Here is a 14,049-nt window from a genome sequence, read left to right as displayed (position 1 = left end):
CTCTCTTTATCTTTCTCTCCTTACATAGGAGACAGGAGAGAAAAAAAAAGAAACGGTGATCTAGGTTTATTTTCTTCCCTGATCTACTCTCCCTAAAGGTTAATGAAAATGTGTGTAAAAACTGGAGGAGTTTCTTTGCCTATGTTCTCGTAATACACAAATTAATCTTAGTTTCTGGAAGTCTGGGAAATACAGTTTTACTTTCAACTGGAGCAAGGAAGCCTGGGAAATGTAGTTTTACCTTCAACTGGTGCAGGGTTTAGATGACTCAATATTGAGAGACTAGAGATGGGAGATGGGTTTGCCCACCACCATTACCTCTTCCTTCTAGCTGAGTGAACTTAGAAAGTTAAAAACTACTTCAACTGTGTCTTGGCAGCTGAAGTGTTGGATATGAACTGTATCCTATCGCAGCTAGCACTGGGAGATTGGAAGGCAGAGGTGAGCATTTAACAAGCACTTTCATAGGATGAGATGCCATTGCTTACTCTGCTTTTTGGCAGACTCTCATTTCCCAGATGTCAGGAGTTTCTTGAGGTGAAGATAGCAGAGCTCCTTGGTCCTCAGTGGCTCACTTACCCTCCAACATCATTTCCCCAGCATTAGGAAAGTCATTCCTCTGTGCCCCATTGCAAACACTCAGCTTCCCAGTCATTTTTCCAGCACCAGAGTTCTAACGTTAAGTAAGTCCTTTGTGCTTGAGTGAGTGAGTGTTGGAGTATGCGAGTATGTCTATCTGGGTCCATTGGTTCATGGGTTGCTATTTTCTTGCGAGAGAACATCAGTTGTCCCATAAGAGCTCCTGTTGTATGTGATACTATATCCTGGCATTTTCTTCTTCTTTTCCTTTTGACATTGAAATTATTTAGGAGTGTGCATGTGTGTGTGTGTGTGTGTGTGTGTCTGTGTGTGTGTGTGTGTGTGTGTCTTGCTAAGCACATGGAGCTTTACATGAGTGCTGAGGAATTGAACCTGGGCTGGCAAGTTTGGCAAGTAATCTCTTTTAACTCCTGAGCCATCTCACCAGCTCTTTCCTAGCATTAAAAAAAAAAAATCCTTGTTGTCTATGAAGGTGTTGACAGGGGCCATCTAACTCTGTCTGTCAAGCACCTTGTGAGCCAGGAGGGCACTCACTAGTGAGCCTCTTGCCAAATGTCGCCCTCAGATGACAGCTGGGTGCACTTTGACTGTGTCAAAGCTTTGAATCCCCAGTCCCAGTATTATCCAGGCAGTGTTGAGAATAAGCTGTGTAGTCCAGGCTGGCCTCAAACCCGGGTTGCCTGGAGCTCGGATCTTATTCTTGCCTCTGTTTGAGTGCTGGGATTACAGGTTTGCATCACTGTGTCCTGCCAGCCTGGTTTTGTTTTGTTTTATTTTGTTTCTCACTTTGAAAGGTTAAACTTCATGTAAACTGCCTTCTGGAATCTTGCCTATTGATCAGCATGTAGTTCCGCCTTTCCTCTTACCCAGTAGGAATATGTCATGGAGAAGAAGGCACGCACAACTGCATTTTACTGGTAAATGTCCCTGGATTCCTGGGTTTAATTTCTGCTAGCTTGTTTACCCCTCAGGACAACTGCTAATCACTGTTTTCCTACACTCATTTTTTTCTTTTTTCCTGTGGACAACACGGACACCCTCTCCAATAAGCTCACGGGTTCTGTCATGTATCCAAATTCCAGAAACACTCCTTTGGCTCTAGGCAACTCTGCAAAGCCAGTTCTGAGACCTGGGCTGTGGGGCATGGTCTGCTTTGCTAGCTGCTCAGCTTAGGGGCTCAGTTCTCTTGGCTGCTTCCCAGAGCATCTGGGTACCATCACAAGACACTTTTAGGGGTTGGGAGAGAGAAGGTTTTCCAAGACCAGAGCTTTGGGTGAGGTTTCTGCAGCCACGGTGCCTTCTCATCAATTCATCATTAAAACTGTGTGCTGAGAACATGGGTGACTTGCATGGGATGTGTGGGTTCCACTATACAGAGGAGACCCCCTAGGCACCATTGTGACAATGGGAACAACATGGACAGACTGAAAGGGACAAGGTCAGGACAGGTGGGAGGCAGTGTTCAAAGTGATGCCTGAAAGAGTCTTAGGAACAAAGACCCTTGTCCCTAGAGCCAGCCAGCAGTTTCCTGTCTGTGAGAATCCAAGTCTCTTCTAGATCTCAAGGTCTCCAAATAGACCATGCCTCCAGGACAAGGCAGCATGCAGAGGGAAGCCACTGGTATGGGCATCAAAGTCAAAAGTTAATTATCGGGCTGGAGAGATGGCTTAGCGGTTAAGCGCTTGCCTGTGAAGCCTAAGGACCCTGGTTCGAGGCTCGGTTCCCCAGGTCCCACGTTAGCCAGATGCACAAGGGGGCGCACGCGTCTGGAGTTCGTTTGCAGAGGCTGGAAGCCCTGGCGTGCCCATTCTCTCTCTCTCCCTCTATCTGTCTTTCTCTCTGTGTCTGTCGCTCTCAAATAAATAAATAAAAAATGACCAAAAAAAATAAAAAAAAAAAGTTAATTATCATTTTGTTTCTCCTTAAATAAAAGTTGGCATCCAATACCAAGGCAGCTTGCACTGGGGAGTGGAGAATGTCACAGAAAGCTTCAGAGAAAACCTTTGGGTCCATGGCACAGCCCTAAGGAGGCCAACTTTGAGAAGACGATTTAGCCCCACTGAACACCCCTTCTGCTTGCTCACAACACCTCTTCCTTTTGCTCTGTCTCCCTCTCTCAGACACACTTGGGCTGACACCTTCCCAGGTGAGGCTGTAACCCGGTTCGACATCCACCATTCCAGGTGGGCAAAACGGCTCATCCCAAAGACAGTGCTGCAAAGGAGGAGGATACCATGGGGTTCGGAGGTTCCCTGGGCTAGAGCCACAAAAAGACCTGGCTCCAGGGGCTGAGAGCTGCATCTGCCCAGAGCAGTCAGCAAGATGTGCCCGGCCAGGCCTCACAGGCGCAGGTGCATTTGCTTTTCCTTCACCTCACACCTTGCAGGGTTCCATTCTCACCACATTTTGACAACTACGTCATTTTCTTTTGTAGTTTGGTATATATATCTGTCTTAAATATTCACATTTTGTGGGCCCAGGGTTTCCAAAGCATCCAGGGCATCACCCTTTTCCAGTGGAAAGTCCCTTCAAGGGTATGTGTATGGGGAGGGGGTAGAAGGGGGGCGTCTCTGTATCTCTTTCCTGGGGTTCTTTTCCTGTCTCCCACCCAGGTGGAAGTTCTCAGCCTTGTACAGTGGAGTTTGATTTAGAACTCTCTCTGTCTCACTTTTTATTTCCCAGAGAGGGGAAAACTAAGAAAATCCTCCTGGAGGGACTACGGGGGAGATGTTTGTTTTGAAAAGGGGAGGTCAACTAAGGGAAAAGTGCAAGCTCTGCAGAGTGGAATGTCAAATTGGGAGCATGAAGAACCGAAATGAAGAGCAGGAGGTCACGGTCAGGAGAGAGCACCAAACCTTCAGGGTTCAGCCCTGGGTCCAAGGATGAGAGGCGCTCTTCACCCCATGCCCCCCAGGTGGGCCTGCGTGCCCTAAAATGACCTCGTTAGTTAGATGATCATCTGCTATGCTGGAAGTCTCACAGTGGAAGGTATGCCCCCTCCCAAGAAATGAAGCATCAGCTTACCCACCACCATGGCAGGTTTGGGGTTGGAGACCGAGGGGACCAGAGACAAACTGTTTCTTGGAATCAAGGTTTTATTTAACACTGGGGAGGATGTGGGGGCGAGGTGCAGCTCCAGAAAGCTGGGGAAGGGGCGGGAGGGGACTTTAAGGTTTACTAGGGACAGGAGGAGGGCAACCACTCTGTGAGGAAGAGGCTCTTCTTGATGGGACTGAGTTGAGGGAGCGGTGGCATGCCCTCTGCTCAGCCCAGGAGAACTCACTTACACGAGAGAACATAGTATCCAAAATCCCAGACCTAGTGTGTGCATGGTTAGTGGGAGGACTGCGAGGAGGAGGAGGAGAGCTCTCCTGAACGCTTATACTCACATTCTTCTTAGTATTTTATCTATTTATTTATTTGACAGAGAAAGAGGAATTGAGAGAGAGGGAATGAGGCAGAGAGAGGGAGAGAGAGAATGGGTGTGCCAAGGCCTCCAGACACTGCAAACGAACTGCAGATGCACACACCCCCTTGTGCATCTGGCTAACGTGGGTCCTGGGGAATTGAACCTGGGTCCTTTGGCTTTGTAGGCAAACGCCTTAACAGCTAAGCCATCCCTCCAGCCCTATACCCACATTCTTATGTCTATCTCCCTCTAAGCCATTTAGCACTGTACTCTTCCCTAGCATTTTGTTCAAGAGTAAGCTCCTCCTAATGCAATGGGATGGGTGAACCTTTCTTCTGAGCTTCTCTGTCATGCCTCCACCCAAGTCATGTAACTAAAACACTGCACAGACCTCTACCTGCCCATGGAAGTGGTGTGATACTGCAGGACCCACCTGCATTGCCCAGGGCTCCCCTTAGGCCTGCTGAGCCTTGCTTGTATATTACCTCTAAGGCTGAAAGGAAAACAGAGATGCTGAGAAAGATTGATTATTGGGGAGCTCCAGGTTGAAGGAGAGCCAGGTTCTTGTGCTCCAGTGCCCTTCCAGAGCACCAATCCCTGGGCTATGTAAGGAGAGGGAAGGGCAGTCTTCACTAAGGACCACTGTGCAGAAGAGCTCAGATAAAGGAAGGGCAGCAGTGACACCCTCCCCATCACATGAAGGGATAGCATTGACACTTTCCCCATCAGAAGGAAGGATGACAGTGATACCCTCCCCCATCACAAGAAGGGATAGCAGTGAGACCCTCCCCATTAGAAGGAGGAATGACAGTGACATCCTCCCCCTTCAGAGGAAGAAGAGCAGTGACCCCCTCCCCATCAGAAGGAGGGATAGCAGTGACCCCCTCCCCATCAGAAGGAGGGGCAGCAGTAAGCCCCTCCCCATCAGAAGGAGGAATAGTGGTGACCCCCTTCCCACCTGAAGGAGGGACAGCAGTGATAGGCAGCCCAGCAGCAGGAGGTAAGTTGTCTAAACCACCTCTCTTCTGCAACCCCGCTCAGCAACAGAATGAGTGCAGCTATTGGTGGTGATTCCAGGCCTTGCCCAGGGTCTCCTTCTCCGTTCCCCCCCCCTTCCTCCATACTTTCCCCATTTACCTGGAAATTCACCATTAACTCTGATTCCAATTAGGAAATAAACCTGGGGGAAAACTGTTTTCCACAGGCCACAACACTCTGTGACAGATTTATTTAATTTATTTATTTATTTGAGAGAAAGTAGGAGAGAGAGAGAGAAAGACAGAGAGAGAGTATGGATGCACCAGGGCCTCCAGCCACTGCAAACAAACTCCAGACACATGCACCACCTTGTGCATCTGGCTTACGTGGGTTCTGGAGAATCAAACCAGATCCTTTGGCTTTGCAGGCCAATGCCTTAACTGCTAAGCCATCTCTCCAGCCCTCTGTGACAGATTTGTTAATACAAAACACAAAGCTCTCCCCTCAAAGGGGATAAAAGATAGTTTACTCTGGAGCCAAATATAAGTGACCATGGCCCAGGAACACAGATTTAGGTTACCCTCAATTGTATGTTCCAACATGTAAACAATTTCATGAAGTTTTTAAAGTTACAGACCAAAAGAAAGTTATAAATCAAAGCAGTTTTCAAATACATTGGTGGAAACCTCAGGGTTACAGCAATGCAGAGACATCTCTGCTAGGTTACAGATGTTATCTGACAACATTCTTAGCCTTTGGGTTGGTGGAAGCTGGTAGTCTGTTAGTACATTCCAGAAAGGAATCCTGATTGCCTGATAGTCACCACAGAGGTGGGCAATAAATGGCTGTTCTAGAGGACTAGCGAGAGCCCTAGATAATTTGACTTTGAAACTGCCACGCTGTCTTTCCACAATCATAAATGTTCAGCTGTAGGATGTTTGAAATATGTGTAGTTGCTTTGTGGAATGTTAAGTCATAGATTCCTGGGCACCGGCCACTTAGTGACAGGCAAAGCTGTCCTAACTCAAGTGTGTGCTGAGGTCTCAGCATAAGAAAACACGGTTGGGAGTTTTGCTTTGATCCCCACCTCAGCTTCTCCTGCAGTCATCTGATATTTTCATCTCTGACTCACTCCTGTGCCTGTGATTTATTTGGTTCTAAACCTGCAGGAACACGGACATGGACAGTGGCAGAAAGTCATTGATCTCTGTGCTTAGACCAGCCAGGGATCAAGGAACTAAGGCAAAGGACTGTGGAGTCACTGGATGGCCAGAGGCAGAGACCATATAGGACCCAGAATTCTATACTTTAAGCACTACATGGATGAGAAGTATATGAGAATTCATGAAGCAGGAACCCGTAGAGAGAGACACAGGGAGTCCTTCTGGTGGGCCTGAAACCAGCTCCTCTTCCATGAACATGGCTGGGTGATGCCAACACGCCTTTCTAGGAGAAGCAGAGATTTGTTAGCTACCCAGCCTGAACTTTAGGATGTGGTGCTACAAAGAAAGTCATGAAAGTATAGCAGTGAGTGTAGAGGCTAGAACCATGTCAAATCATTGAAAGCATCATTGTTCAAGCATAAAAATTCATAAATTGAGCTGGAAGAGATGGCTTAGTGGTTAAAGTGCTTGCCTGGAAAGCCTAAGGACCCATGTTCACCTTCCTAGATCCCACTTAAGCCAGACACACAAAGGTGAGTCATGCTCAAGGCCACACATGCCCACTAGGTGGCGCAAGCATCTGCAGTTCGGTTGCAGTGGCTGAGGCCCTGGTGCAACAATTCTCTCTCACTCTGTCTCCCTTTCTAAAATAAAAATAAAAAATTATACATGCATCTCCAAAAATGAATTTCCCAGTCTCCCTTTGCCAGGGCTTACAGTCAGGTTCAAGGGTGATAGTAGAGAGCTGAGGTGGGCAGTTTCTCGGGTCCAGGGTCTTACTTAATGCTAGGTTAGACTGTGTAATCCAAAGAGGGAGCTTCAGATCACAGGACTCGGACAATTTCTTATATCCAAGACATCATTGTAATGGGGATGAGGGAGAAGGAGAGCAGGGACAAGGAAGGAAGAGGAAGAGAGAAAGGGGTGTTTATATCAGAGTGAGGGAGAGAGAGAGGGAAAAGAGAGGAGAAAAGTCGAGCAAGTGAGGGCCAGGAAGAGGGTCTTACGGAGATTTTATAGAGAAACTACCTGAGAGGGAGGTTCCTTGGGTGGTGTGCACAGGTATAAATGGTGGGGGGGTGTCCTTCCTTCCATTTGGCCCAGATGTCGCCTCGGTTATCATACAGGAAGCATTTCCAGAATCTCAGGCCTAGCATGGCCGAGCAGTTAGGGTGAGAAAGAGGGAGGGCGCAGAGCGCTGGGATTCTAACACTTACCTCTATGGCAAAAAGGAGGGTGAAATAAGGGAGAGAAAAAAAATCTTTGAGAATGAATAACAAGAATCATTCATTTCAAAAAGGGTTCATTTTAGGTATAACATAAGTCCAGCAGACACACTCCACAATAGTCAAAGGTTCTCCTGGTGCCTATGCCAGGGTCATATGTAGTGAGCCCTCTCCTATGAAGAGGTCACTGGGCAGCCTTGGGGTCTCCAGAGCTCATGGGGAGGGAGATCTTTATTGGCAGATGAGGGCTCTTGAAATCTTGCTGACATGAGGGTCACCAGATGGGCTGAAACTTTACAGAAGTCCACTGCAATGGTTTGACTGTGGCCTCAGAGACTGTCCCCCGAACCCCAGCCCTACCCCACCCCGCTCCATCCAGTGGCTCTTGTAATTAAATCTTGGTCTCCATGGTGACATTGAAGAATACAATGGAATTATTAGGAGGTCAGGTTTTGTGGGATACCCTTTGGTCAATGAAAGGTAACTTTCTCCCTGCATCCCTTTTTTTTCTCCTCTCTTTCTTCCTTTCTCTCTGACTTCCTGTCTGGTTATGGAGATTTATATTAGTTAGAACTTCCATTGCTTTGATAAATGCCTGAAAGAAATAGTTTAAAAGAGGAAGGCCTTACTTTCACTCATGCTTATAGAGATTTCAGTCCATGGTCTGCTAGCTGCACTATTTCATGGCGGGAGGTTGTGGAAGGGCAAAGTTACTTACCCAAAGGCAGCCAGGAAGCAGAGAGGGATAACAGGAAGAGTTCCTCCTAGGACAATATATAATTCCCAAGGACACACCCCGAGTGGCCCACTTCCTCCAACCTCTGCCTCCCTATTCAAACGACTATACAAATGGACTAAGCCCCACAGAGCCTAATCATCTCTGAAAATACTGTCACAGGCATACCTAGAGGTGTTTTCCTGATCTCCTAGATAACTCTCAACCCAGGCAAATTGACAATCAACATTAACCATCACAAAGCTTTCCCATACATACATACCGTAACCATGATGAGAATGTATGCAGAGAAGCCTTTGGCAGTATCATACTAATGAACCTCCAAAACTATGGGCTAAATAAACCTTTCTTCTCTATGTTAACTGCCTTAGGGATTTTTTTCAATGTAGTAATTCAAAGCTGACTAATACATCCCCCCAGAAAGTATTTGTATTCTGAGATTTGTGGCTCCTATGGAGGAACTATGGTCTGAAAGTCTTGCAAAGGCTTTAATGTCCAAGGTGAATTCTTCCAAGATGGGCTTACTAAGACTTTATTTCGGAAGGAGAATTAATCTCTGGCCCCTATATTCTAATATCACTAGTGCGTAACTACGGGGAGCTACAGTCTTACGGTGCTGGGGAGGGCCCATGGAGGGACTGTTTGGAGTAACGCCCAGGAAAGGTAGATCTTGAAAGAAAATGGAAGTATTTGATATGAATTCCAGGGCAAGAATTTCTGCCTGGACTTCTGGCTCTGACTCTGTCAAAAGTGATTTCCCAAGAGAGTTTTGCTGGTCCCTACCCCCGCCCTTCCCCTTTGAGGAAGGAATCTGGTAAGGAGTGAGCCTACTGAGTCCATTTGAACAATAGTTACTTGGAGCACAGGGTCCTTAAAATCACTGTGTCTTTTTAGACAAGTCCATTACATCTTACATTCCTACAGTTCCTCCACTCTCCCAAAGGCTGTTTGGTTTTTATTGTAGCCACACCACAGCCATTTGGACCAGTTTCCATATGGTCTTTCTCTCATTCTCCCAGCTGATCCCAAATTCTAGGTGGTAAAGAAGAAGATGGGGAAGGAGGAGAAAAGAGGAAGAGAAGGGGGAGAAGGAAAGGAAGGAAGACATAGGCACTCTGTTCCTTTCCACGCACTGTTCTCCAGCCATTGTTGCTTCAACTATTCTAACATATCTCCCTGGCTCTGAGAGAAACACTACATGCTTTCCCACCTGCACACCAAGGGTGCCCAAGTCTCAGGTCAAGAGGTTAATAGTAATCTATAAGTCTATGAAATAAACTAAGCATTCAACATGTGAAATTTTTACTCCACAAAGTGCTTTATGACAGCCCCTTTGGAAACATTCTTTGGGGAGTATATCATTTGCTAGGAAGCCCATTCTGGATAATGCCATAAAAAGACTTACCTTCACTCATATGCCAAATCCTCAGTCAAGTAACAGTGTATAGCTAGGGTCTGCCAAGACATTCTGGAGGAAAGCCACCACAATTTCTCCCCGCAGGGCTATAAGAAGATGGAATCCGGTGTATTCCACACAATATGAATGAATGAATAAGGGAGTGATGAACATTACTCAGTGAATCTGCTACAAATACCTTAGATGATAAAGAGCCTGATTCTTCGTATTAATATTTTATTGTAGAGACGTCCCTGCCAATTGGCTCAGCTTCCTGCTTGAATGAACAAATGTTGTCATTCTAACCTCAAATGTTGTTGCTTAAAAGAAAAAAAGCACAGCACATGCTTTCTAAACCAATCACAGGCCAGTCATAAATGGTGTTAACAGACAATGTTTATAGGCTAGAAAGGCCAGGCAAAATACCTTTGATTATGACAGAGGCAAAAAGAAAAAAAAAAAAGAAAAGTTGTTCCTTCTGTGGAATATGATCTCAAATGCAAAATGCTCATGAAACTAGACTTCAAGTTAGAATTTTTATATTTTTCTAAATAGAAAAGGCAAATGTTACATAAGCGCTCCCATAATTCAATTTTCTTTTCTGAAAGTTTTATATTTATGAGAAAACAGTCTAATGCTTGTTTTTCCCCAGGTACTTTGACTCTCTTGGTGTGGCCCTTGGAGTGCTGTCAGGAAGCTCAGCTGACGGCTTAGAAGGCCACAGCCTAAGTTCTGAACTCCTGAAGCATGTAACTTCCAGAGACCTCCAAGTATTCTGGAGTTCCTTGGATTCTGTTGAGTAGATGTAGAAGTGACAATATACCTATGTATTCATCCCTAGACCACTCACCACTTATTCCCCATCCATTGATCAATCTATCCACTTACCCACTATTTATCCATCCACCCATGCTCACATCATTTATCCATCCATCCACCCATCCACCCACCCACCATTTATTCCGCCCATCATCCAGCCCTTCTATTCTTCCACTCCCATCCACTTCAACAATAATTCACTTACTCATTGTTAAAAGAGGGTGTTGAGGCAAGGATGTTCTTGAATGAGTCTTTTAAAAAATGTATTGTATAGTAAATTAGATGAAACTGTCTTTAGGAGATAGAATGTTCCTGAAAGAGATGGACTTCAAGGGATTAGGGCAAAGATTCTCCAACCCAGCATGACTGCTCAGCACATGACTCACGAGTCGAACATTAAGCCAGAAGTTGGCTTAAAGCTAAAACTGGCAGAGACTCATGATGCGAAAGCTGCTTCCGCATCAAAGACAGTGACTGAGTGGCTTTCCCACACTCAGGGCGCAAGGCCCTCATGTGATCATGAAGATGGCATGAGACAGAGACATCAAAGCTTAAACAAAACAACAACAAAAAGTCATTTTCCCATTTCTGCTTGAGAAGCAGTAGAAATGTCAATGATGAAGTTGACAACTAAGCAAAGGGAACTTTTCAGTTTAATATCAACCTTTTAAAACTTCTCTCTCACACATGGGTATATATAATGAATTAAATAACAATAAAATCCTTGGCCAAAAGATTTAATAAACCAAAGGCACATAAATAGCTGACTCGATTTTAATACATGTGCCTAACATAAATAAAGTATGTAGTAAAGTAAGGTAGATTATTCATAAGCTAATCAATCCCAGTTTTCCATGTCAATAAAAGGTAGCACAAATGTCACTGCCTCATTCAATAAGCGTTTACTCATAGGAGGAGAATGTCTTCTGTGATTCATTGGGTGTCTTGTGCTGCTTCTCCAAGGCATCAGTGACCACGCTGGAGAATGGGAAGAAATGTCAGCTCCTGCTAGATCAAAGAAAATGCCCACAAGTACCCTGTTCATAACAGTTTTCTATTTAACTTCTTTTTGTAATATGCATTTATTTATTTATTTGTTTGTTTGTTTATTTATTTATTTTAGAGAGGGAGGCAATGAGAGGGGGGAGGGGATGGGCATACCAGGACCTCTGGCCACTGCAAACTTACTCCAGGCACAGGCATCACTTTGTGCATCTGGTTTTACATGAGGACTGGGGAACTGAACACAGGCCTTTATCCACTGAGCTATCTTCTCAACCTTCTCTCTTTAAATTCTGTTGACCTACAGAGATGAGATGCTAGTGGCTCAGGGTGAAGCTTACTCATCTTTAATGTGGACTCCCTAGTGGATTTTCCTGGTCAGTCACGAGCTCTTTTCTAAGTAAGGAGTCAGCCCTTGGCTCCTTCCCTCTCCTGATGCCATCATTTTCAAACCAAGGCTTCAGTGGAGTCAGCTCTTGCCTTTATTGAGCCAGAAGGGGAAAAGAATGAAGGAAGATGTACAGGAGCCCCTGACAGGTCTGGTGTAGTGTCACACACCATTGCCACCTACTTCCCGCAGGTCTGAACTCTTGTCAGCTTGAGCCCTTCCATGTGAGACCCATACCACAGTGTGTACACGAAGGACAGGTGACAGGTTTTGGTCAACATACAGGTTCTGCCGCAGGGCACAGCAATATCTGAAGGTTAACTATGTGCCAAGCCCTACTCCCCCTGGCATGTTTGCTAATCACCTTTCACAGAGCAAAGTCATGTGTCCAAGATCACAGCTACAGCGTACCAAACTGGGACAGACCCAGACATAGTGGGTACAGATCATGCCCCTCCTTAACTCCTGCATTGGGGCTGAACTCTGCTTACAGATAGCCTAGGGTTGGGGCATTACTCTCATCACAGATGTCAGTTCTCTCACTCAAGGGTAGGAAAATGCAGACATACCCCTGGAGTTGGCATAAGGAAGATACAGAAACACTGGTGTCTCGGTTGAGAAAGAGTTTCCTCAAAGTACAGGGGCACGTACATCGAGAAGTGGGTTGGGAGGAACTATTGGAGAGGAACGACAGGCTTTCTTTAACATGCTCAGGGAAGGCCATGGCAGTCTCCTTTGATAGGATCTTTGTCTATCACGAGACAAATTAGGAATTTCCTCTTTTTATCTCATGGTTTATGTCTGAGTATAAAGTCTCATTCCCTCGCCACTAAAGATTGAGAACAGATGGTCCCTTTCCAACTCATTGTACATGAGATTCATTTTTATTAAATATCTCTCCTTTCTGCTCAACCCCTTCTGCTCATGAGGAAGACAATTTTATTTCCCTGCCTCAATCCCTTCCAGTCTTAAGCTGTGAGCTTTTGAGGCTGGCTATAGAGTGAGTCCACCAGGGAGTTAGGCCTGAACCCAGTCATGTCCTCAGGAAGAGTACTTTGTGCACTAGAGATGATTCTGCTTTGCATTGGTTGACATTGGGCTAGACAATGTCCAAACTTGAATCTCCTTATCTGAATGAAAAATGCCTCGTGTAATGCAGGCATTGAGGAGGGTGTGGTCTGTGCCACAGTGCTTTCTTCTGCTCCAGTCCTGAACTCTGTGGCTGTGAGCTTAGACCTATGACTTCCTAAGTTTGTTACATTCTTAAGCTTCAGATGAATCCAAACTATTCTATTTTTACTTATTTATTCATTTAAAAATATTTATTTGAGTCAGAGAAGAAAAGAGAGAGGTGGGGGGTAGAGGGCACACCAGGGCCTCCTGATGAAAATGAACTCCATATACATGAGGCACTTCTATTTGCTTTTTTTTTTTGAGGTAGGGTATCACTCTAGCCTAGGCTAATCTGGAATTCACTATGTAGGCTCAGCCAACCAGAAACAGCTCAAGGAAAGAAAAAGTTTATTTTTCAGCTTACAGCTCTGAGTAGAATTCATCACAGCAGGGAAACCATGGCAGGAGCAGGAAGCCAGCTCACATCGTCCTATCAGCGGGAGGAAGTAGAGCATGATGCGTGTTGAGTCACAGCTAGATTTCCCCTTTTCTTCTTCCTTTTTTTTTTTTTTTTTTTTTTTTTTTTGAGGTAGGGTCTCACTCTAGCTCAGGCTGACCTAGATTTCACTATGTAGTCTCAGGGTGGCCTTGAACTCATGGTGATCCTCCTACCTCTGCCTCCTGAATGCTAACATTAAACGCATGCACCACCACGCCCAGCTCGATTTTCCCTTTTTTTACAGCCCAAGAAGCCAGTCTATGGGATGGTGCTGTTCACAGTTAGAGTGGGTCTTCCCACCTCCACTAATCTAAATATATATATAATCCCTCACAGACATGACAAGAGATTTGTTTCCATGATGATTCTAAATCCTATCCAACTGACAGCTGGAGATGAACCATCACACTTGGGTTGCTTGTAATCTGTTAATTGCAAATGATGCAACAATGAAAAGCTTGGCAAACATTTCATTTGGTATGGACAAGTGCCAAGTCAAGTCTAATTGCATGGATAGGGGGCCACAGCGTCCCTCCGTCTCCGCCTGGGTAGTGAGAGCCCCAGGTGTTCACATTTTTCCTGGAGTGGCCTGGTGGGTCTTGGATTTTGCCAGTATATGACAGTGAGGAATCTGAAAGCTATCTCCTGATACTTTGGATTGTATTTACTCTCATTTGGGGCTAAACAGTGCCAATGAACTAACTAATTAATTAATTTTGA

At 45.4% G+C, this 14,049-nt stretch overlaps 1 long non-coding RNA gene across 1 annotated transcript; it reads right to left on the bottom strand.

Annotated features, from left to right (window-relative positions):
* Nucleotides 1-7,235: 7,235 nt before the first annotated feature.
* LOC123458490 lies at nucleotides 7,236-10,660 on the bottom strand. The gene is made up of 3 exons (XR_006635684.1): nucleotides 10,533-10,660; nucleotides 9,518-9,615; nucleotides 7,236-7,369 (listed from the first exon to the last, which is right to left on the bottom strand). It is a non-coding gene; the product is annotated as an uncharacterized LOC123458490 (long non-coding RNA).
* Between the last annotated feature and the right edge of the window lie 3,389 nt (nucleotides 10,661-14,049).

This window comes from Jaculus jaculus, chromosome 2, assembly GCF_020740685.1.
Source record: "Jaculus jaculus isolate mJacJac1 chromosome 2, mJacJac1.mat.Y.cur, whole genome shotgun sequence".
Lineage (NCBI taxonomy): Eukaryota > Metazoa > Chordata > Mammalia > Rodentia > Dipodidae > Jaculus > Jaculus jaculus.
This window is presented reverse-complemented; position numbering and strand designations above follow the sequence as displayed.